The sequence below is a fragment of the Cervus canadensis genome, chromosome 1 (genome assembly GCF_019320065.1).
Source record: "Cervus canadensis isolate Bull #8, Minnesota chromosome 1, ASM1932006v1, whole genome shotgun sequence".
NCBI lineage: Eukaryota > Metazoa > Chordata > Mammalia > Artiodactyla > Cervidae > Cervus > Cervus canadensis.
Window position 1 is genome coordinate 83549633 of NC_057386.1, and position 25387 is coordinate 83575019.

Consider the following 25387-nt stretch of genomic DNA (forward strand, 5'->3'; position numbering starts at 1 on the left):
CTTTCTGCCATAAGGGTGGTGTCATTTGCATATCTGAGATTATTGATATTTCTCCAGGCAATCTTGATTCCAGCTTGTGCTTCATTCAGCCCCAGCATTTCTCATGATGTACTCTGCACGTAAGGTAAATAAGCAGGATGACAATATACAGCCTTGACATACTCCTTTTCCTATTTGAAACCAGTCTGTTGTTCCATGTCCAGTTCTAACTGTTGCTTCCTGACCTGCATATAGGTTTCTCAAGAGGCAGGTCAGGTGGTCTGGTATTCATATCATCTTCAGAATTTTTCAGTTTATTGTGATCCACGCAGTCGAAGGCTTTGGCATAGTCAATAAAGCAGAAATAGATGTTTTTCTGGAACTCTCTTTCTTTTTTGATGATCCAGAGGATATTGGCAATTTGATATCTGGTTCCTTTGCCTTTTCTTAAACCAGCTTGAACATCTGGAAGTTCATGGTTCACGTATTGCTGAAGCCTGGCTTGGAGAATTTTGAGCATTACTTTACTAGCGTGTGAGATGAGTGCAATTGTGCAGTAGTCTGAGCATTCTTTGGCATTGCCTTTCTTTGAGATTGGAATGAAAACTGACCTTTTCCAGTCCTGTGGCCGCTGCTGAGTTTTCCAAATTTGCTGACATATTGAGTGTAGCACTTTTACATCATCATCTTTTAGGATTTGAAATAGTTCAGTTGGACTTCCATCACCTCCACTAGCTTTGTTTGTAGTGATGTTTCCTAAGGCCTACTTGACTTCACATTCCAGGATGTCTGGCTCTAGGTGAGTGAACATCTGGAAGTTCAGGGTTCATGTATTGCTAAAGCCTGTCTTGGAGAATTTTGAGCATTACTTTACTAGCGTGTGAGATGAGTGCAATTGTGCAGTAGTCCGAGCATTCTTTGGCATTGCCTTTCTTAGGCATTGGAATGAAAACTGACCTGTTCCAGTCCTGTAGCCACTGCTGAGTTTTCCAAATTCGCTGGCATATAGAGTGCAGCTCTTTAACAGCATCATCTTTTAGAATTAGAAATAGCTCATCTGGACTCCTATCACCTCCACTAGCTTTGTTTTTAACTCCATGACTATAAATATTTTAAATGCTTCTTTATTTGGCACCCCAGAATTTTTACATGCCATGCAACACCACAGAAACATTCCAGACAAGAGGTATGTCTTCCTTATAGAGTTGGAAAGGGTAACAGGGAAGAAGGTCTCAGAATAGGACAAATGGAGGGAGATATCTGATAAACCTCATGTGCAAGCCCAGTATTGAAATAGAAATTGCTAGGCAATCAGTGTAGGACTCTGAGACCTTGGTCTGGTTTTCAATGAAATCTCACTCCATCAACCTAAAACTATACTCTTTGTTCCAAATTCTTGGAACGTGTCCTTGGTTTGATAAATTATCAGCACTCAAATCCAGAAAAGAGTAGTAATTAACTTCTGTTCCATATGCCTGAGGGAAAAACAACTGGTGATCATTAATCTTTAGACCATACATCTGGTCCATTGTAAAACAGCCAGGGGGCATGAAAGAGGATGACAACTTTATCCAAGGATCAAGAGAAGCCATAGAGATGTTAAGTTAAACACTGTGATCTTTAAACATTGGTTAGAAATGACTTATTTTTAAGGACAGGAGCTAACCAAAAATGTACAATTCAGAACTGGTAAGGATATAAACTGCTGTAAGTCCTGCCTTTCTGGGGACTCTTCACTCCCTCTCAGCGTCTATGCTGAGTGCACTTTTCTTTCTCTTTAAAATAAATCCTATCCACTTGCTACTGTGAGTGTTTGTGTGTTTGTGAAGTTCATTCTTCAGCTCCATGAACAAGAACTCAGATTCCTGTTTCGGTTTCAGGGAAGTCAGTTTTAGGAAAAGTATACGTGGGAGTTAAGGAGCTGGAAAGTTAGCCCCACAAAACTCTGTGCCAGTGTGCTACTTTGAAATTCACCTGGCCTCAAGGAATGTGTATCATGATTTGAAAATCCCTTCATGTTGCTATATTGATCCCTGAATAAGTCGAGATAAAGAATCAAAGTGTGGAAGCAAAACACAATGGAGTCAATTGAAGTGTTGTTTTTAATTCCATTTAATGTAACTGTGCTATGCTGTTAGTAACTAGAAATAGGGTGTGATTCATATTATAACAAAATTTATTTTAAACAAATTTACATATTAATTTAATGTTTAATGCTTTCTGGGTGTAGTTTTTTTTTTTCCCCAAAATAATTAAAGTAGAAAAAAAATATAAGGCTGTTTTCAGTTTAATTCAAATGATGCTTTGTTTTAAGTAGTCAAGATATATCAATAATAGTAGAAGATTTTCTGGATAAAAAGGTCAATTTGTAAGTCAATACATATATCATTGTTTCATTACTAAAATCAAATAAATGCATGTAAACCATTTATGCAAGTAGGAATATAATTCATTACATATTTAAAATAGAGTAAACTCAAATAAGTCACATAGTCATTAAATAAACTAGTCAATAGTAAAATTTTTAAAATATAGTTGAATGTGCAAAATAGTCACTGCCTCTTTTCTTTATAGCATGTTTGATCTTGTTATATCAAGACACATTTTAAGAGCATACACATTATTACAGCCATCTCTTTTCTTTTGGAACAAATTTAGAATTATCATGAGAAGAATAAGATATATAAGATCTTGACACCAAAGAGAAGGGTAAAAGGTATATTAATTGTGATTTTCATTTACACTGAAGTTCAGTACAAAGTTGACAGTACAAAAACAATGACAGCAACAATAAAAACAAAAAGCCCAAGGGTTTGCTTCTAAACATGGGGCATTTTTTGTTTATCTAGTTTTAATTTATTTTGATGTGATTTTTGTGTTCACTCATGAAAACATTATAGCAATCACATCTAATTTAAAACTGAAATCACATTTATATCATTCGTAAAGCATACTTTTAAGTTCTTTTGAAAGATAATAAGTTTTAATGCCACTTGAAATGCCTTCCCGTCCCTTAAGTAATCTCAGTATCAGTCTAACTGTTCCTGATCAACAATAGAAACAGAGAAATAAATTGTGTGTTACTGGTTTGATGAAGTTGCAGCAGAGAAAAAAAAGGGAGGTGTTTTTTCCCAACACAAAATCAATTAGAAACACTACCTCACAGTAAGTATTTAATAGCTCAAATGTGTCAGGTTTTTAATTGACTCATAAATGGAGTCTGTTAAAAAAGAAACTGGAATCTGCTGTTCCTATTGAAATCATTTTGTTTTTCCAGAATATGGGTTTTCCACAGGGCAGTGTGTAAGATGCCCCCTGAATTATGTAAAATATTGTAGTAGGTTCTTAATCAACCTCATTTAAAGAGTGGTTGAGTTTAAGAACCTTTTGAAAAGTTTTAAAACAAAAGCAGGTCACCTGAGAATTTAGCATGGAAATGTAAGTTATAACAATTTTTAAAAATGTATAAAGTAGAACAACATGAAAGTGTTAGTCACTTAGTCATGTCCAGCTCTTTGTGACCCCATGGACTGTAGTCTGCCAGGCTCCTCTGTCCATGAAATTCTCCAGGCAGGAATACTGGTATGAGTAACTATTCTCTTCTCCAGGAGATCTTCCCAGCCTAGGGACTGAACCTGAGTCTCCAGCATTGCAGGCAAATACTTTACCATCTGAGCCTCCAGGGAACCCCATAATAGAATGAACTTAATTTTTTTTTTATTGTTGTCATTTTATTCACTAAGTCATGTCCAACTGTTTTGAGACCCCATGGACTGTAGCTCCCCCAGGCTCCTCCATCCAGGGGATTTTCCAGACAAGAATACTGGAGTGGGTTTCCATTTGATTCTCCAGGGGATCCTCCCAATCCAGGGATCAAGCCTGAGTCTCCTGTATTGCAGGTGGAATTTTTACCACTGAGCCAGTGGTAGTTATGTTAGTCAATCTATTTGTTCAAACTAAAAATAAATGTTGCTTTCATTCTCTTTTCAATAAGTGGCTCTCTCTTTTTATGCTTCCTTTATTTTGTAAACTCAGGTTGTAGTTGTTCAGTTGCTCAGTTGTGTCCATCTCTTTGCAACCCCATGGACTGCAGCACACCAGGCCTTCCTGTCCCTCACCAGCTCCTGAAGTTTGCCCAAGTTCATGTCCATTGCATCCGTGATGCCATCTAGCCATCTCATTCTCTGACAAGCTCTTCTCCTTCTGCCCTCAATCTTTCCCAGCATTAGGGACTTTTCCAATTAGTTGACTGTTCACATCATGTGACCAAAATACTGGAGCTTCACCGTAAGTCCTTCCAAAGAATATTCAGGGCTGATTTCTCTTAAGATTGACTGCTTTGATCTCCTTGCTGTCCAAGTGAGTCTCAGGAGTCTTCCTCAGCACCACAGTTTGAAGGCAAAAAGTTTTTGGTTCTCTGCCTCCTTTCCGGTCCAGGTTTCACAACCGTACATGACCACTGGCTAGATCATAGCCTTGACTATACGAACTTTTGTTGGCAGAGTAATGTCTCTGCTTTTTAACACACTATCAAGGTTTGTCATAGATTTGCTACCAAGAAGCAATCGTCTTCTGATTTCTTGACTGCAATCACCATCCACAGTGATTTTAGAGCTCACTCAAAGGAAATCTGTTACTATTTTCACATTCCCCTTTCTATTTGCTATGAAGTAATGGGGATACCATTATCTTCAGATAGTTAGTTCAATCACTCAGTTGTGTCCAACATTTTGTGACCCCACAGACTACAGCACACCAGCCTTCCCTGTCCATCAGCAACTCCCGGAGCTTGCTCAAACTCAGCTCCTCTTCACTTTCTACCATGAGGGTGGTGTCATCTGTGTATCTGAGATTATTGATATTTCTCCCAGCAGTCGTGATTACAGCTTGTGCTTCATCCAGCCCAGCATTTCACATGATGTTCTCTGCATACACATTAAATAAGCAGGGTGACAATATACAGCCTTGATATACTCCTTTCCCAATTTGGAGCCAGTCTGTTGTTCCACGTCTGGTTCTAACTGCTGCTTCTTAACCTGCATACAGATTTCTTAGGAGGCAGATAAGGTGGTCTGGTATTCCCATTTCTTGACAAATTTTCCACTGCTTGTTGTGATCTACACAGTCAAAGTCTTTCACATAATCAATAAAGCAAAAGTAGATGTTTTTCTGGAATTCTCTTACTTTTTCTAAGATCCAGTGGGTGTTGGCAATTTTATCTCTCGTTCTTCTGCCTTTTCTACATACAGCTGGAACAGTGTACTGTTTAAATCTGTTATTTAGTTTTAAGCCAGCTCTTTCACTCTCCTCTTTCACCCTCATCAAGAGGCTCATAGTTCCTCCTCACTTTCTACCATGATAGTGATCGCTCAGGTTAGTGAATATTTAATTTCCAAAACAAAATAGTCTACCTGCTTGGTACATTGTTTATTTGGATTCTGAACATATTCTTCATAGGAAAGGCTTTTTTTTTTTCCCACTTTATAGGTTTCTTTCAGTTTTATTAATTATATACCTCTTAAGCTTTCATTAAATCCTCTCTATTGACTTATATTTGTTTTTTAAACTGTTATATGACTTTCCAAATAAAAGCCATTTTATAATCTGAAAAAACACCAATTTAAAAATATTCTTTACACTTCTACTCTGAGCTTTTAATCTACTGAAATTTTATCTCCATTTAATTCACTATTTTCCAATTATTGGATAATTAAAATCCTTCCTGTTCTTATTTGCATTATGTAAATGCTTTCAATATTCAACCATACCTAAAATATGTGACATTTATATATGACTGAATGAATAATCACGTTCAATGCATATTACTGCTTTAAACAAATCTCCATGTGTGTTATCACATATCACAATTGTAATGGTTAAAAGTTATGTGTCAGTGTGGCTAGGTTATTGTGCCTAGTTGTGTTTCCTCAAACACTAGAGGTTGTTGTGGTAGTGTTTTGTAGATGGAATGAATATCTATGACCAGTTTGCTTTAGGTAAAGGAGATTATCCTTGATAATATAGGTGAACCTCATTCAAACAGTTGAAGGAAGACCTTAAACACAAAAACAGGTTTCTCTGAGAAGAAGGATTTCTGCCTTACAACTGTACTATAGAATTCTTGCCTCCCTGTCCACTCTACAGATTGCAGACTCAGGATTACAATAGCAACTTTTGTCTGGCTTTCCATCCTACTGATTTGTCCTATGAATTTCAGACTTGCTAGCCCCAAAAATCAAGTGAACCAATTCCTTAAATGATGTATAATTCAAAATATGTACACATCATATTAGTCTTATTTTTCTAGAGAATCTTGATGGATATAGAAGTTGTAAATATATATATATATATTGAATATAAAGATATGCTTTATGCCTGTATTTATATATTACTGCTGTATGCATTTCAATCTTCTTTGTTATCTAAATTCTTTGTAAATTACTACATATTGCAGACTAAACTAGGATATGGATTTTACATCTATATAAGTGGGTGATCTGCATTCAAGGGGTTTCCCAGGTGGCACAGTGGTAAGGAATCTGCCTGCCAATGCAGGAGATTCAGGAGACACAGGTTTGATCCCTGGGTCAGGAAATCCCCCAGAGGAGGAAATGGCAACCCACTCCAGTATTCTTGCCTGGGAAATCCCATGGACATAGGAGCCTGATGGGGGTCACAAAAAAGTCAGACACAACTAAGCAACTGAGTACACATGCTTGCTGCATTTAAGTCCTCCATCACCTTTCATTCCCCCCATCCCCAGGCTGTTTTATTAACTCAATTATCTTCTAGTTGAGATGGATCAACACACAATTTCCTGTTTAAAAGTAAAGAGAGAATGAATAATCACTTCTTACCTTCCAAGTACAACTTTGATCTCGTTTTCCAAGGTGGTGTGAACACCACTGCAAGAAGACATTGTTTGCATATTTCAGAAATAAAACTGCAGAAACACATGGAGGGGATTCTTTAAGATTTTTTCCAATAAAATGGAAATAGTCAAAAAAGAAAAAGTGTTCTTTATAGCAGTGAGAGAACCTGGATTCCTGTTGTCCTAAGTTTAAATTGTGTGGTTTATAAATATCAATAAGGAATATTAAAATTAGGGGGTTAATGGTATCATATTAGATTGGGATCCATTTATTTTTAATTCACATATAATACCAAAGAGAAGGGGTATGTGTTTAATTTTTCTTTCCTACAATAGTATAAAACATGTACTACACTTGAAAAAATCATAAAGAGTGTATACTTTCACTCTACTGACTAAATCAATGTTGGTGAAATTAAGTCTAAGACTACTTAAAAGAAGCCAAATTCCAATGTTATTTTTTTAACTGTACATGAGTGCAAACTGAATATAAATTGCTTTTGCCATGGATTTGAAAGCTTCTCTGTAACTATCTTGTCAATTTTATTGGCAGAGATACCTCGCTAAGGCATTTTATTCAAAATTTCTGTGTGAGAAAGAGACTAATAATGGCAATAATATTAAAACTCTATGTTAGAAGATCCTAGTCTATCTTTTCCCCAGTGCTGTGAATCTTTATTTATATGTTGTTTCTTTAGTACTATCAAAGCTTTTTCTTTATATGGATTAAAGTGAATTTTGATGTTCTTTTTTTTTTTGGTTTGTTTACTTCAGAGTTCCTTCATACTGTAACAATGCTTCACTGGGTTCATTATGATTATGTCTAATTACTATTTAGAAATTTTCCCATTTATGTAGGCCAGAAGAAAACCAATAGTGATTTTTTGCAAAATGTGCATAGCACACTAGCCTTTTAAAAACAATTATTAGAATTTTAAAAAGCTGATTTTTTGTAAGACTGGTTGGAACTTATATATGTGACTAAAATTATTATTGGTATAGCCAAGAAAGAAATGGCAAATCACAAGTACTTTAAGAATATGGGATTAATTTCTTTAATTATATAAAGTTTATAAAATGAAAAATAGGTAAGCAGGCGTTTCACAGAGAAATAAATGCACTTGGCCAATAACAATGTTTAAAACAATGAAAGCCCTTCACTATTAATAAAGAATTTAGTAATACATATTGAACTAGATAGCCTACCTTTCAAAATGGCAAAATTTGATAAAGGCATAAGAACCACTGTGGCCTATTATATAGGCAAAGATATACTTTGGCCACCTCATGCGAAGAGTTGACTCATTGGAAAAGACCCTGATGCTGGGAGGGACGGGGGGCATCAGGAGAAGGGGACGACAGAGGATGAGATGGCTGGATGGCATCACTGACTCAATGGACATGAGTTTGAGAAGACTCTGGGAGTTGGTGATGGACAGGGAGGCCTGGCGTGCTGCGATTCATGGGGTCGCAAAGAGTCGGACACGACTGAGCGACTGAACTGAACTGAACTGAATACTCTAAAATATTTACAATGTTGTGATAATTTCTGTTGTATTAATTTTATATAGCACAGTAATTCACTTACATATATATATATATATATATTCTTTTATCACAGGATATTGAATATAGTTCCCTGTGCTGTGTTGTTGTTTAGTCGCTACATCTTGTCTGACTCTTTGTGACCCTATGGACTGCAGCACTCCAGATTCTTCTGTCCTCCACTGTCTCACAAAGTTTGCTCAAAATCATGCCTATTGAGTTGGTGATGCTATCTAACCATCTTATCCTCTGTCATCCCCTTCTTTTTTCTTCGATCTTTCCCAACATCAGGGTCTTTTCCAGTGAAAAGACAAAAACCCAGCTTCCTGTGCTATACAGTAGGACCCTGTTGTTTATCCATTTCATATGTAATAGTTTACGTCTGCTAATCCAAACTTCCACTCCATCCCTCTACCACCCTGCCTCCCAGGGGGCAACTACATGTCTATTCTCTACTATGATTGTGAGTCTGTTTCATAGGTAAGTTCGTTCGTGTCATATTTTAGATTTCACACTTAAGTGATATTGGGGGCTTCCCAGATGGAGCAGTGGTAAAGAATCTGCCTGCCAATACAGGAGATGCAAGAGACAAAAGCTCAATCCCTGGGTTGAGAAGATCCCCTGGACTATCCCATGGCAACCTACTCCAGTGTTCTTATCTGGAAAACTCCATGGACAGAGACTGGTGGATTACAGTCAATGAAGTCAAAAGAGCTAGACAGGACTGAGTGACTGAGCATACACACACAGAAGTAATATCATATGATATTTGTCTTTCTCTCTCTGGCTTACTCCACCTTAATCTCTGGTTCTATCTATGTTGCTCTAAATGGCATTATTTCATTTTTTTTAATGGCTGAGTGGTATTTCATTGCATACATATACCACATATTGTTTAACCATTCCTCCTTCGATGGGCATTTAGGTTATTTCCATGTCTTGATTACTGTGAATAGTGCTGTTATGAATATTTAGGGTGTACATATCTTTTTGAATTATAGTTTTGTCCTGACATATGCCCAGGAATGGGATTGTTGAATCATATGACAACTCTATTTTTACTTTTTTAAGGACCCTCCATAGTGTTCTCCATAGTGGCTGCACCAATTTACATTCCCACCAACAGTGTAGGGGGGGGTTCCCTTTTCTTCACATTCTCTCCATCATTTGTTATTTGTAGATTTTTTTTTAAATGATAGCCAACGCGGTAGTGCCTCATTGTAGTTTTGATTTGCATTTCTCTCATAACTAGCCATGTTGAGCACCTTTTCATGTCCCTGCTCACCATCTGTGTGTCTTCTTGCGAAAACGTCTATTTAGATTTTCTGCCTGTTTTTCAATTGGGTTGTTCTTGTTGTTGAGTTGTATAAACTGTTTACATACAGCCCTTGTCAGTCACATTGTTTGCAAATATTTTCTCCCAGTCTGTAGGTTGTTTTTTCAATTTGTTTATGATTTGCTTTGCTATACAAAAGCTTGTAAGTTCGATTAGGTCACATTTATTTATTTATTTATTTGGCCACACAGTGCAGCCTGTGTGATCCTAGTTGCCTAACCAGGGGTCAAACCCATTCCCTCTGCAGTGGAAACACAGAGTCTTAACCACTGGACCATCAGGAAGGTCCCCCATTTATTCATTGTTGTTTTCATTTCTATTGCCTTGGGAGACTGACCTAAATATTAGTACATTTTATGTCAGAGAATGTTTTGCCTGTGTCCTCCTTTAGGAGTTTTATGGTGTCATGTCTTATGTTTAAGTTTTTAAGCCATTAAGTGTTTTTTGTTTTTGTTTTTTTTAACGGCAGTGTAAATTTTTTCTACACTCTAATATATCAATAGTAACACAGGAAATTCCTTAATTTTTTTCTTAGGGCCTAATCTTGAGAAAAATAATTGAAAACAATAAAGTTAGACATAAGCGTGTGTGATGTAGAGTTTATTCCTTTATTCACTCTTTATTTTGGTATGCACTGAATACAGGATAATTTACAGACACTGCTGCTATGGATCTTGTGATGAAATACAAACTTTCCTCATCTCATTGAGGTTCAACTCAACTGAGGGACAGTTTCCTTTTATAAAGTAATTATGCATAGTAATTTCTGCTTTATTTCAGCCCCATTACTTATCTCTTGAGTGACTTTGGGCAAGTTATATATTGTCTACATGCTTCAGGTTCCTCAAGTACATATATATATATATATATATATATATATATTGCCCCAAAGGTCATTGCAGAATAAAATAAGGTCATTGCAGAATAAAATAACCTAGCACGTCTATAGTCCTAAGACAATGGCTGCATATAAGAAGCATTTTCTTACTAATGTTTATTATTAAAAGTAATAGTACTAGTAGTAATTGTAATACTAATAGTATATGTGGAGCAGTAATTAGTGGTGGTAATAACATGGCAGAGTAATTCTTATTCTTCTGTTATTTGTATTTGAATCATATAGGCAGCACTGAACATAAGAGACAGAGTGAATATTATACCTTAGACACTAATGTCAGACAAATTTTTTTTCTAAAATAAAATTCCCCAATAATACATATTAGTCTCCTACTAGTCACAGTTGAATGAAATACCTTCAAGATGCTTAAAATATCATCTCCAACTTTGGCTCTTGCCTCAAGTTTAAATACCATCTTCCGTGTACCCTGCATTTTTAGAGAAAAGTATTTTTTTCCTCATTTTTTCTGTGTTGTGTACTCAGTATTTCCATCAGTACCTTATAGGGTTACTGGAAAACACAAGGTGCTTAGAACAACCTTTTCAAATATTAAGCACTTCAACCGTGCTTTCAATTGTTATTATATAATTATCTCCCTACTAAGAGTAATGTGCCATTGGCACTAATTAAAATCATATCCAGACTTCCTGTTCTCAGTCTGGAAAATAAAGAGCTTCAAAGTCATCACTCTGTCCTATCAAAAAGTGAAAGACTGAACAAACTAAAAAACCAACAACTCTGCTAGATCCTTCAGGTAAGTGACCTTACAGGGCAGTCCGGAAAGGCAGACAAATAAATACAGAGAATCCAAAATCCTGAGCAGAAACTTCTGCAGGAAACCCTGTTGGGTTAGAGAAAGCTGGACTGTAACTCAGCAATGCTGAAGACTCAGTGAAGTTAAGTTTCTGAGGATTAAAAACTTCAGAAAGGACCGATCATAGGGGGCGTCCCATATTGTGTGTTTTACTTCTAGAAACCCAATCTGGTTCTCACAGTGACTATTAGAGCAAGTTTCCAGAGCAAAGTGAGAGAAAAAAGGAACCATTTTGAAATACACCAGAGCATTCTGTTCTCTTACCAAGACTTGCCAGTGAAAGAAAACTATTTTACCAGTGCCTAAATTATTGTGGTTCTGTGAAAGTTTAACTTACTTGGGAGAAGGCAAGTACCCAACTCCAACCAACTCTAGCCTTCCTGTCCCACCTGCAGGGAGGGAATGGGACTAAGAATTTGTGAGGTGGGGAAGGCAGAGTCTCATCAAAACACTGAGACTTCATCATCACTCTGTGAAATGCTTTCCTCTTCACTTGCTTCCCCTCTTCACTCCATAGACTTAACTTGTCAGAAATATTAGAATTTCTTCAGAGAAAAGATGCTATAGATTGAACTGCGTTCTCCTAAAATTCACATGCCGAAGCCTTAACTCTCAGTGTGACTCTGTTTGGAGGTAGATTTTAAGAGGTAGTTGAGATTCAGAAATTCATAAGAGTGGGGCCCCAATTCAGTAGGACTACTGGCCTTAAAAGAGGAGGAAAAGAGAAAGAAATCCACTGTGAACATTGGGGTGCCTTTACCTTTTCAAATTAGTGGTTTCTAAAGTCAAAGAATTTATATCTATGTGGCAGTGCTTTTAATGTAGAATGTATAGAGTCCAAATGGGAATGTGTTTATAGATTAGGATTCAATTAGGCAAAACCCATGGACAGAGGCTCCTGGCAGCTATAGTCTACGAGGTCACAAAGAGTCTGACATGACTGAGTGCACACACACACAGAGTTGTGAATAGTAGACAAAGTGTTTCATAAAACTAGGCTTAAAGGAATGTTTACATATTAGAATATGCAGGTATGTTATTTAATCAATACAGAAACAGGATACAGTCAGTGTAGGAAGCAAGCCTATTTTATCGAGGCAGCAAAGACCAACCATATCAACGATACTCCTACTGAGCATGCATTTGTAGACTTTGAAAAGGTATGGCTGTCAACAAAATCATTTTGCAATTGATGAAGACAGATACTGTTGTTTTTTTTTTTAATTTTGACTTTGTCATGTATTTGAGAATTAAAAAAAAAAAAGTTTTGTAAGCTGAGTTCCATTTCCAGGATGCCAGAGCAGCTCAGCAGACTCATTCTCCAGTAAAACAAAACAACATGAAAAAAAAAAAAGACTATTAAAACCAAAGGAAAACAATCTCACCTATTCTAAATCTCTGGAAATTGCCCTAAGGACACAGAATAAATAAAGTGTTTCTCTAGGATAATGTACTAAAACTCAAGAAGATCAGTGAGATTCTGACATTTGAGCCACCAACCACTTTTTCTTCTGCCCCTTTCTACCTAGCCATTGCTCAGTGGGTGGAAGTTTCATTTAGGGTGAAAATATCTGAGAAGATGATGACAGCTCTTTTCTCTCTTCATGCACCAATCAAGGCTTACTGTATCCCTCTGAGAGGGATGTCCCCAGCATTTCTCATCCCTTCCAACTCAGAGTCAAAGAGGCTGAATTGTTAGTGAGTGCAGCAGTGGTCAGGGGCTCCTCTCTACCATTAGCCCCTTCCTTACTCTTGGGGCAAAATCTCTACTCCAGATACAGTACCAAGAATGCATGTGTACATGCTCAGTTGCTCAGTCATATCCAACTCTTTGTGACCCCATGGACTGTAGCCCACCAGCCTCCTCTGTCCTTGGGATTCTCCAGGCAAGAATACTGGAGTGGGTTGCCATTTCCTTCTCCAGTGGATCGTCCCAACCAGGAATTGAACCTGTGTCTCTTGCATCAGCAGGTGGATTCTTAATCACCAAGCCACCCGGGAAGCCCTAGACCAAGAATACTGGGGCTCAAATGCTCTCTTCCAAGCTCCTTCACAGGTAGAGACTCCACACCTGGAGAGGCAGGGAGAAGAAAGCAAGAGGAATACAGGCTCCTCCCAGCCTGGAACCCAGAGTAGAGTCTCAGATAGTTTGCCTGGACAAAAAGTCATGTATAAAATGAGAGACCGCTGAAGCTCTCCCCAAGGGACTCAGTTTATTTGAAATTGAGTGTGAAATGTATAGCCTAAGAACACTCTTAAAATGAGAGTTCCTATTAATTAAGAGCAACACACTGAACCATAGGCCATTGAATTCACCACAGAAAACCGGGTGAAGAGACCACAGAGAAGAGCCCTTCTGGAGTTAAAACCTCAAGGACTACTCATGCCATGTATGATTTGATCAGGCTACTGAGCAATTTTTATGTCCTAAGGAGTTGTCAGTAAAGAAATAGGCAGTAATTAGTAGAGCCTAAAAAGCAGGTGTGTAATGCCAAATAAAATAGACAGTTTGCCAGAGAGATTGGAAAAAAAGGAAATTGCCCTGTTAAAATCACTGTCATCTCAATTTGGTCATAGCATATCCAAGACTGCTTTCTCTAAGATGTCACATCAAAGTCTTCAGACTATAGGGGAAATAGACTAAAGTAAAACAGCTTAATTAAGTCACAAAACAAATAAACAATAACACAAACAGACCCCAGAGAATGACATAGGGAAATCAGTATGAAGAGTTCCTATAGTATATTACTTATAATGTTTCCAACAACAAAAGCAACAACAATATATGAGACATGCGATGAAATATCAGTCTGATCCATTATAGGAAAAATGAACAACAACAAGAAAATACAGGAAAAAAAGGCAAAAAAAAAGTTGCCGATAAGAGGGTCCAGATGTCAGAAACAAAATTTCAAGTTTGATATTATAAATATGTTCTTATTGGAGTAACTGGAATATACCCAAATGGAAATTCTGGAGTTAAAAGTATAGTAATTGACTCCAAAATTTATTACTGGGACTAACAGTGGACATGAACTGCCAGAAGAAAGAATATGTGAGTTGGGAGACAGATCAATTGAAATATGAAGTCTGGAAATACAGAGAAAGAAATGGAATGATGAAATAGAAACAGAGCCTCAAAAAAATGTGGGAAATTTTAAGTGCATCAATATACACATAAGGAGAGTACCAGAAAGAGAGGAGAAAAATATATATCTAAAACAGCTATTAGAAAAAATAATGGCTGATAAAAAAACATTAATTTACACATCCAATAAGCTCAATGAACTCCAAGCAGGATAAAGGCAAAACGATTCACACTCGACATGTTATATAAAATTTCTAAAAGCCAAATCAAAAGAAAATTTGAAAAAAAGAGCAAGAAGAAAGCAACTTATGTATGAGGGAAACCCAGTAAGATTAAAACCTGACTTTTCATCAGAAACAATAGAGGCCAGAAGGCACTGGGATGACATAAAATGCCGAAAGAAAGAACAAATGTCAACCAAAATTCTTATATACTGCAAAACACTTTTCAAAAATTAATACAAAATATATACATTCACAGACAAAAAAAAAAAACACAGAGAATTTGGTGCTATCATTCCTACCTTCCAAAAAGCACTATAGAAAGTTTTCTAGGCCATTAGCAAGTATGTCAGGGTATAATTCAGATGTACATAAAAATCAAAGAATTCTTATAAAGGGAATCATATAATCATAACAAAACACAGTATAAGTGCACTTTTGTTCTCCCTTTTCTTAGCTTAGATAAACCAGAATTTGATAAACATTATGTGTAGAACTATATTATCGGTTCTATAACAAAAGGAAACATAATATTTGACAGTAAGCTCACAAAGAAGTTAATGGGAGCAGAATTGTAATTGGATGCTGTAATCTATCTAATGATAGATACTGAATGGTATTTTGAACCCACAAGAACAAATAAATAGAATCAGAAATGATATAAGGTAAATACAAAAATTTATAAATATATACTTAGTTCCCTTTCTTTTTCTAATTGATTTAATAGACATAAAATACACAAACAAAAATTTTTAGCAATATATTGTAACATGTAGATGTAATGTATACACTATATAAACATGTTGCATATATACTTTTATACATGGCAACCCAATCCTGTATTCATGCTTGGACAATCCCATGGACAGAGAAGCCTCATGAGCTATAGTCCACAGGATCTCAAAGAGTAGGACAAAACTGAAGCAACTTAGCATGCACACATATGTACCCATGTAGAGTTACATAGATAAATTGCATATGTTATTTTATATGTAATATAATTATATATGTGATTGTATACACAAATTGTCCTGATAGGAAGAACAGGAAACAGGTTATAAAGGAGTAACACTTCTATATCTCACTGTAATCAAGTTAGTACAAATCTGAAGAAGACTGTGATAAATTAAATGTGTAAAGTAAACCCTGGAGAAAAACATAATGGAAAGAGTTGAAAAGGAGATTGGGATTATTTCCTTCAAAAATGTTCACTTTTTGTAATATATATCTTATACAATATTCACTTAAAATTTAAACAGAATTAACTAAGTTGTTAATCTTTTAAAGAGTGAATTTTGTTTTTAAATATTTTAAAACTCAGATGATGTTTTGTGCCTAAAATATCTGGTTCTGCTTTCTTAATTATATGTTAAACTGATTCAGTGGCCTTCAAATGTCAGTTCCTCTATAATTTTCTTATCACAAAGTTTTATTTCAATTAATTTCTTGTTTCTGGTTTACTTCTCCCAGTAGAATTTGTAGGCAGTCATATGGTTGCTGGCATGAACTTGGGTCCTTATGTATTTGAGAATGTCTTTTTGTTTTGTTTTTGTGCTGGTGATAGTGGTATTTTTTGTTTTGTTCAGGTAAATACCTAGGATTGAAATAATTAAATCAGAGTGTAAATGTAGGGTGTAATCTATTGGAAACTTCTAGTTTACAGTGGAGAGGGCTTGTTCATATATCATTAAATTTAATCATATGAATGTTATAATTTATGATACTGTTATAAATGTTTTATTTGATTATAAAATTATTTATTTTTGGTTATAGACTACATTAGGCTTTTATGTAATGACCACATGTCATGTATAATTATAAAATGTACTTATTATTTTTAGTACAGTCACAGTAAATTTTTAAGTATTTCTTAGAATTTTCTGCATCGACATCAAAAAGAGACATTAGAGATGGTTTTTAGAAATATATTTTCAAGCTTCCAAATATTTCAATATTTAAAAGTATTTGCTCTTGTTTGTTACTTTATTTTAATATTAAAATGTAGGGGGCTTTGTTTGATTTTGTAGTGGTTTTGTCTGGTTTTGATATCAGGATAATGCTAACATCATAATATAAAGTGGGAAATACTTCCTCATCACCAGTTTTCTGGAAGGGATTGTGTATAATTTATGTTAATTCTTTAAACGTTTGTTCATAGTCTTTTGCAAAACCATATGGGCTTTGTGCTTTTAATTAAAAATGACATTGGGATTGTTTTAATTAAAGACTCAATTAAAAGCTGTAGGACTACTCATTGTATTCATTTCTTATTGAGTGAGTTGTGATAGTTTGTATTCAATGAATTGCCCCATTTTGTCTGATTTATCAAATTCATATATGTAGCATTTTTTAAATGTATTTAATTTTTTATTGAAAGATAATTGCTTTACAGAATTTTTCTGTTTTCAGTCAAACCTCAACATGAATCAGCCATAGGTATACATATATCCCCTCCCTTTTGAACCTCCCTCCCATCTCCCTCCCCATCCCACCCCTCTAGGTTAATACAGAGCCCCTGTTTGAGTTTCCTGAGACATACAGTAAATACCCATTGGCTATCTATTTTACATATAGTCATGTAAGTTTCCATGTTACTATTCCATACATCTCACCCTCTGCTGCCATCTCCCCATGTCCAAAAGTCTATTCTCTATGTCTGTTTCTTCATTGCTCCCCTGTAAATAAACTCTTCAGTACCATTTTTCTAGATTCAATATATATGCATTAAAATACAATATTTATCTTATTCTTTCTGATTTACTTCACTCTGTATAATAGATTCTAGGTTCATCTACCTCATTAGAACTGACTCAAATACATTCCGTTTATGGCTGAGCAATATTCCATTGTGTATACGTACTGCAACTTCTTTATCCATTCTTCTGTTGATGGACATCTAGGTTGCTTCCATGTTCTAGCTGTTGCAAATAGTGCTGCTGGACATCACGGAATGCAAAGTCAAGTGGCCTTTAGGAAGCATCACTACGAGATGCTAGTGGACATGATGGAATTCCAGTTGAGCTATTTCAAATCCTAAAATATGATGCTGTGAAAGTACTGCACTCAATATGCCAGCACACTTGGAAAACTCAGCAGTGGCCACAGAACTGGAAAAGGTCAGCTTCCATTCACTCCCAAAGAAAAGCAATGCCAAAGAATGTTCAAACTACTGCATAATTGCACTCATCTCACATGTTAGCAAATTAATGCTCAAAATTCTCCAAGCCAGGCTTCAACAGTATGTGAACTGTGAACTTCCAGATATTCAAGCTGGATTTAGAAAAGGCAGAGGAACCTGAGATCAAATTGCCAACATCTGTTGGATCATTGAAAAAGCAAGAGAATTCCATAAAAACATCTACTTCTGCTTTATTGATTACACCAAAGCCTTGTGTGGATCACAACAGACTCTGGAAAATTCATAAAGAGATGGGAATACCAGACCACCTTAGCTCCCTCCTGAGAAATCTATATGCAGATCAAAAGGGAACAGTTAAAATTGGACTTGGAACAACACACTGGTTCCAAATCGGGAAAAGAGTACGTCAAGGCTATGTATTGAAACTTTGCTCATTTAACTTACATGCAGAGTACATCATGTGAAATGATGGGCTGGATGAAGCACAAGCTAGACTCAAGATTGCTGGGAGAAATGTCAGTAATCAGATGACACCACCCTTATGGTAGAAGGTGGAGAAGAACAAAAGAGCTTCTTGATGAAAGAGGAGAGTGAAAAAGTTGGCTTAAAGCTCAACATTCAGAAAGCTAAGGTCATAGCATCTGGTCCCGTCACTTCATGGCAAATAGACGGGGAAACAATGGAAACAGTGACAGACTTTAGTTATGGGGGCTCCAAAATCACTGATGGTGGTGACTACAGCCATGAAATAAAAGACACTTGCTCCTTGGAAGAAAAGCTATGACCAACCTAGACAGCATATTGAAAAGCAGAGACATTATTTTGCTGACAAATTTCTGTCTAGTCAACGCTGTGATTTTTCTAGTAGTCATGTATGGATGTGCCAGTTCGACTATAAAGAAACCTGAGTGCCAAAGAATTGATTTTGAACTGTGGTGTTGGAAAAGACTCTTGAGAGTCCCTTGGACTGCAAGGAGATCCAACCAGTCCATCCTAAAGGAGATCAGTCCTGCATATTCATTGGAAGGACTGATGCTGAAGCTGAAACTCCAATACTTTGGCCACCTGATGCGAAGAACTGACTCATTGGAAAAGATTCTGATGATGGGAAAGACTGAAAGAAGGAGGAGAAAGGGACGGCAGAGGATGAGATAGTTGGATGGCATCACTGACTCGATGGACATGAGTTTGAGCAAGCTCCGGGAGTTGATGATGGACAGGGAAGCCTAGCATGCTGCAGTAGGGGTTGCAAAGAGTCAGACACTACTGAGCGACTGAACTGAACTGAATGATGGGATATATGTGTCTTTTTCAATTTTGGTTTCCTCAGGGTATATGCCTAGGAGTGGGATTCCTGGGTCATATGGTGGTTTTATTCCTAGTTTTTTTTTTTTTTTTTTAAGGACTCTCTATACCATCTTCCATAGTGGCTGTATCAACTTACATTCTCACCAACAGTGCAAAAGCCTTCCCTTTTCTCCACACCCTCTCTAGAATTTATTGTTTGTAGATTTTTTGATTCTGGCTGTTCTGACTGGTGTGAGGTGATATCTCATTGTAGTTTTGATTTGCATTTCTCTAATAATGAGTGAGGATGAGCATCTTTTCATGTGTTTCTTAGCCATCTGTATGTCTTCCTTGGAGAAATATCTGTGTAGGTCTTTTTCCCACTTTTTGATTGGTTTATTTGCTTTTCTAGTATTGAGTTGTATGGGCTGCTTGTATATTTTGGAAATTAATCCTTTTTCAGTTGTTTCATTTGCTATTTCCTCCCATTCTGAGGGTTGTCTTTTCACCTTGCATATAGTTTCCTTTCCTGTGCAAAAGCTTTTAAGTTTAATCAGGTCCCACTTGTATACTTTTGTTTTTATTACCATTACTCTAAGAGGTTACTCATAGAGGATTTTGCTTTGATTTATATCATTGCGTGTTCTGCCTATGTTTTCCTCTAAGATTTTTATCATTTCTGGTCTTACATTTAGGTTTTTAATCCATTTTGAGTTTATCTTTGTGCATGCCGTTAGGAAGTGTTCTAATTTCATTCTTTTACATGTAGCTGTCCAGTTTTCCCAGCACCATTTATTGAAGAGGCTACCTTTGCCCCATTGTATATTCTTGCTTCCTTTGTCAAACATAAGGTGCTGATATGTGTGTGGGTTTATTTCTGGGCTTCCTATCTTTCTCCATTCGTCTATATTTCTGTTTTTATACCAGTACCATACTGTCTTGATGACTGTAGCTTTGTAGTATAACCTGAAGTCAGGAAGGTTGATTCCTCCAGCTACATTCTTCTTTCTCAAGACTGCTTTGACTATTAGGGGTCTTTTGTGTTTCCATCTAGTTGTGAAATTTTTTGTCCTAGTTCTATGAAAAATGCCATTGGTAATTTAATAGGGATTGCATTGAATGTGTAGATTGCTTTTTTTGTATAATCATTTTCACAATACTGATTCTTCCTACCCAGGTACATGGAATATCTCTCCATCTGTTGATTTCATCTTTGATTTCTTTCATTAGTGTTATGATTTTCTGTGTACACTTCTTTTGTCTCCTTAGGTAAGTTTATTCCTAGATATTTAATTTTTTTTGTTGTAATGGTGAATGGGATTGATTCCTTAATTGCTTTTTCTGATTTTCATTGTTAGTATATAGAAATGCAAGTGATTTGTGTGTATTGATTTTGTATCCTGCAACTTTGCTAAATTCACTGAATAGCTCTAGTAATTTTCTGATACTATCTTTGGGGTTTTCTAAGTACAATATCATGTCATCTGCAAACAGTGAGAGCTTTACTTCTTTTCTGATCTGGCTTCCTTTTATTTCTTTTTCTTCTCTGATTGATGTAGCTAGGACTTCCAGAAATATGTTGAATAATGGTGGTGAAAGTGGACACCTTTGTCTTGTTCTTGATCTTAGGGGAAATGCTTTTAGCTTCTCACCATTGAGAATAATGTTTGCTGTAGGCTTATCATATAAAGTCTTTACTATCTTGAGGTAGGTTCCTTCTATGCCCATTTTTTGAAGATTTTTAAGCATAAATGGGTACTGAATTTTGTCAAAGACTTTCTCTGCATCTATTGAAATGATCATATGGCCTTTTATCTTTCAATTTGTTAATATGGTGTGTCACTTTGATTGATTTCCATATATTGAAGAATCCTTGCATCCCTGGAATAAACCCAACTTGATTATAGTGTATGAGCTTCTTGATGTGTTGCTGAATTCTGTTTGCTAAAATTTTGTTAATAAGTTTTGCATCTATGTTCATCAGTGATTTAGGTCTGTAGTTTTCTTTTTGTGTTGTCTTTGCCTGGTTTTGGTATCAGAGTGACAGTGGCCTCATAGAATGAGTCTGAAAGTATTCCTTCCCCTGCAATTTTTTGAAAAGGTTTTAGAAGTATAGGCATTCAGTTCAGTTCAGTTCAGTCGTTCAATTGTGTCCGACTCTTTGCGACCCCATGAATCGCAGCACGCCAGGCCTCGCTGTCCATCACCAACTCCCAGAGTTTACTCAAACTCATGCCCATTGAGTCGGTGATGCCGTCCAGCCATCTCATCCTCTGCCGTCCCCTTCTCCTCCTGCCCCCAATCCCTCCCAGCATCAGGGTCTTTTCCAATCAGTCAACTCTTCGCATGAGGTGGCCAAAGTATTGGAGTTTCAGCTTCAACATCAGTCCTTCCAATGAATACGCAGGACTGATCTCCTTTAGGATGGACTGGTTGGATCTCCTTGCAGTCCAAGGGACTCTCAAGAGTCTTCTCCAACACCACAGTTCAAAAGCATCAATTTTTCGGCGCTCAGCTTTCTTCATAGTCCAACACTTACATCCATACATGACTACTGGAAAAACCATAGCCTTGACCAGATGGACCTTAGTTGGCAAAGTAATGTCTCTGCTTTTTAATATGCTGTCTAGGTTGGTCATAACTTTCCTTCCAAGGAGTAAGCGTCTTTGAATTTCATGGCTGCAATCACCATCTGCAGTGATTTTGGAGCCCCCCAAAATAAAGTCTGCCACTGTTTCCGCTGTCTCCCCATCTATTTCCCATGAGGTGATGGGACCAGATGCCATGATTTTAGTTTTCTGAATGTTGAACTTTAAGTCAACTTTTTCACTCTCCTCTTTCACTTTCATCAAGAGGCTTTTTAGTTCCTCTTCACTTTCTGCCATAAGGGTGGTGTCATCTGCATATCTGAGGTTATTGATATTTCTCCCAGCAATCTTGATTCCAGCTTTTGCTTCTTCCAGCCCAGCATTTCTCAGGATGTACGCTGCACATAAGGTAAATAAGCAGGGTGACAATATACAGCCTTGATGTTCTCCTTTTCCTATTTAGAACCAGTCTGTTGTTCCATGTCCAGTTCTAACTGTTGCTTCCTGACCTGCATACAGGTTTCTCAAGAGGCAGGTCAGGTGGTCTGGTATGCTCATCTCTTTCAGAATTTTCCACAGTTTATTGTGGTCCACACAGTCAAAGGCTTTGGCATAGTCAATAAAGCAGAAATAGATATTTTTCTGGAACTCTCTTGCTTTTTCGATGATCCAGTGAATGTTGGCAATTTGATCTCTGGTTCCTCTGCCTTTTCTAAAACCAGCTTGAACATCTGGAAGTTCACAGTTCATGTATTGCTGAAGCCTGGCTTGGAGAATTTTGAGCATTACTTTACTAGCATGTGAGATGAGTGCAATTGTGCATATAGGCACAATTTACTAGCATGTGAGATGAGTATAGGCATTAGCTCTTCTCTAAATGTTTGATAGAATTCTCCTGAGAAGTCATCTGGTCCTGGGCTTTGTTTTTTTGGTAGATTTTTTATCACAGCTTCAATTCAGTGCTTGTAATTGGGTTGTTCATCATTTCTAGTTCTTCCTGGTTCAGTCTTAGAAGATTGAACTTTTCTAAAAATTTGTCCATTTCTTCCAGATTATCCATTTTGTTGCCATATAGTTCTTCATAATACTGTCTTATAATCCTTTGTATTTCTGCATTGTCTGTTGTAACCTCTCCTTTGTCATTTATAATTTTGTTGATTTGATTCTCCTTTCTTTTTCACTTATGAGTTTGGCTAAATATTTGTCAATTTTGTTCATCTTCCCAAAGAATCAGATTTTATTCTTATTAATCTTTGCCATCATTTCTTTCATTTCTTTTTTAATTTATTTCTGCTCTGAACTTTATGATTTCTTTCTTTCTACTACTTTTGGGATTTTCTGTTGTTGTTCTTCTTCTTCTTTTTCTGGTTGTTTTAGGTGCAACGTTAGGTTGTCTATTTGATATTGTTCTTTCTTCTTGATGTAGGATTATATTGCTATAAACTTCCCTCTTAGAACTGCTTTTGCCTCATCCCATACGTTTTGAGTTGTCATGTTTTCACTGTAATTTCTTTCCAGAAATGTTTTGATTTCACTTTTGGTTTCTCCAGTAATCTGTTGGTTATTTAGAAATGTGTTGTTTTGTCTCCAGGTGTTTGTGTTTCTTACAGTGTTTTCTTTTTTTTTTTTTTTCCTCTTGTAATTGATATCTAGTCTCATTGTGTTGTGATCGGAGAAGATGCTTGATATGATTTCAATTTTTTTAAATTTTACTGAGGTTTGATTTATGACCCAAGGTGTGGTCTATCCTGGAGAATGTCCCATGTGTACTTGAGAAGAAGGTGTATTCTTATGCATTTGGAGGGTCCTGAAGGCATCAATGAGATCCATTTCATCTAATGTATCCTTTAAGACTTGTGTTTCCTTATTAATTTTCTGTTTTGATTAGCTCCATTGGTGTGAGTGGGGTGTTAAAGTCTCCTACTATTATTGTGTTACTGTCAATTTCTCCTTTTATGTCTGTTAGTGCTTGTCTTATGTGTTGGTTGAGGTGATCCTATATTGGGTGCGTAGATATTTACAATTGTTATGTCTTCCTCTTGGATTGATCACTTGATCATTATGTAGTGTCCTTCCTTATCTCTTGTAAACTTCTTTATTTTAAGGTCTATTTTCTCTGATATGAGGATTGCTACTCCAGGTTTCTTCTGCTTCACACTTGCATGGAATATATTTTTCCATCCTTTCACTTTCAGTCTATATGTGTCTTGAGGTCTGAAGTGGGTTTCTTGTAAATAGCATATATATGGGTCTTGTTTTTGTATCCATTTGGCCAGTCTGTGTCTTTTGGTTGGAGCATTTAATCCATTTACATTTAAAGTAATTATTGATATATATGTTCCTATTGCCATTTTCTAATTGTCTGGGGCAGATGTTATAGATCTTTTTTCTTCTGTTGTATTTCTTGACTATGTAAAGCTCATTTAACATTTATTGTAAAGCTTGTTTGGTGGTACTGAGTTCTCTTAACTTTTGCTAGTCTGAAAAGCTTTTTATTTCTTCGTAAATTTTGAATGAGATCCTTGTTGAGTACAGTAATCTTGGTTGTACATTTTTCCCTTTCAGTGCTTTAAATATATCCTGTCATTCCCTTCTGGCCTGCAGTTTCTGGTGAAAGATCAGCTGTTAAGTGTATGGGATTTCCCTTGTATGTTACTTGTTGCTTCTCCCTTGCTGCTTTAGTATTCTTTCTTGGTGTTTAGTCTTTGTTAGTTTGATTAGTATGTGCCTTGGTGTGTTTCTCTTTGGATTTATCCTGTATGGGACTCTTTGTGCCTCTTGGCCTTGATTGCTATTTCCTTTTCCATGTTGGGGAAATTTTGTTGATTTGATTCTCTTTTTTTCTTGATGAGTCTGGCTAAAGGTTTGTCAGTTTTATTTATCTTCTCAATGAACCAGATTTTATTTTTATTAATCTTTGTCATCATTATATAGTGTCCTTCCTTATCTCTTGTAATCTTCTTTATTTTAAGGTCTATCTTGTTTGATATGAGCATTGCTACTCCAGCTTTCTTTTGCTTCCCATTTGCATGGAATATATTTTTCCATCCTTTCACTTTCAGTCTATATGTGTCTTTAGGTCTGAAGTTGGTTCAACTATAATCTCTTCAAAAATGTTCTCATACCTTTTCTTTTTCCCTTCTTTTTCTGAGACCCCTGTAATTCAAGTGTTGGTGAATTTGATATTTTCCCAGAGGTCTATGAAATTATCCTCAGTTCTTTTCATTCTTTTTACTTTATTCTCTTCAGAATTTATTTCCACCATTTTATCTTCCAGCTCACTGATTTGTTCATCTGCTTCAAATATTCTGCTATTGATTCCTTCTAGAGTATTGTTAATTTCAGTAACTGTGTTGTCTCTGTATGTTCATTCTTCAATTCTTCTAGGTCTTTTTTAGTTGATTCTTGCATTTTCTCCATTTTGTTTTCAAGGTTTTTGATAGTCTTTACCGTCATTATTCTGAATTCTTTTTAGGTAGCTTGCATATTTCCTCTTCAATTATTTGGACATCTATATTTCTAGTTTGTTCCTTCATTTTTGTAGTATTTATCTGCCTTTTCATTATTTTTTTTTAACTTAATGCATTTGAGGTCTCCTCTTCCCAAACTTCAAGGTTGAAT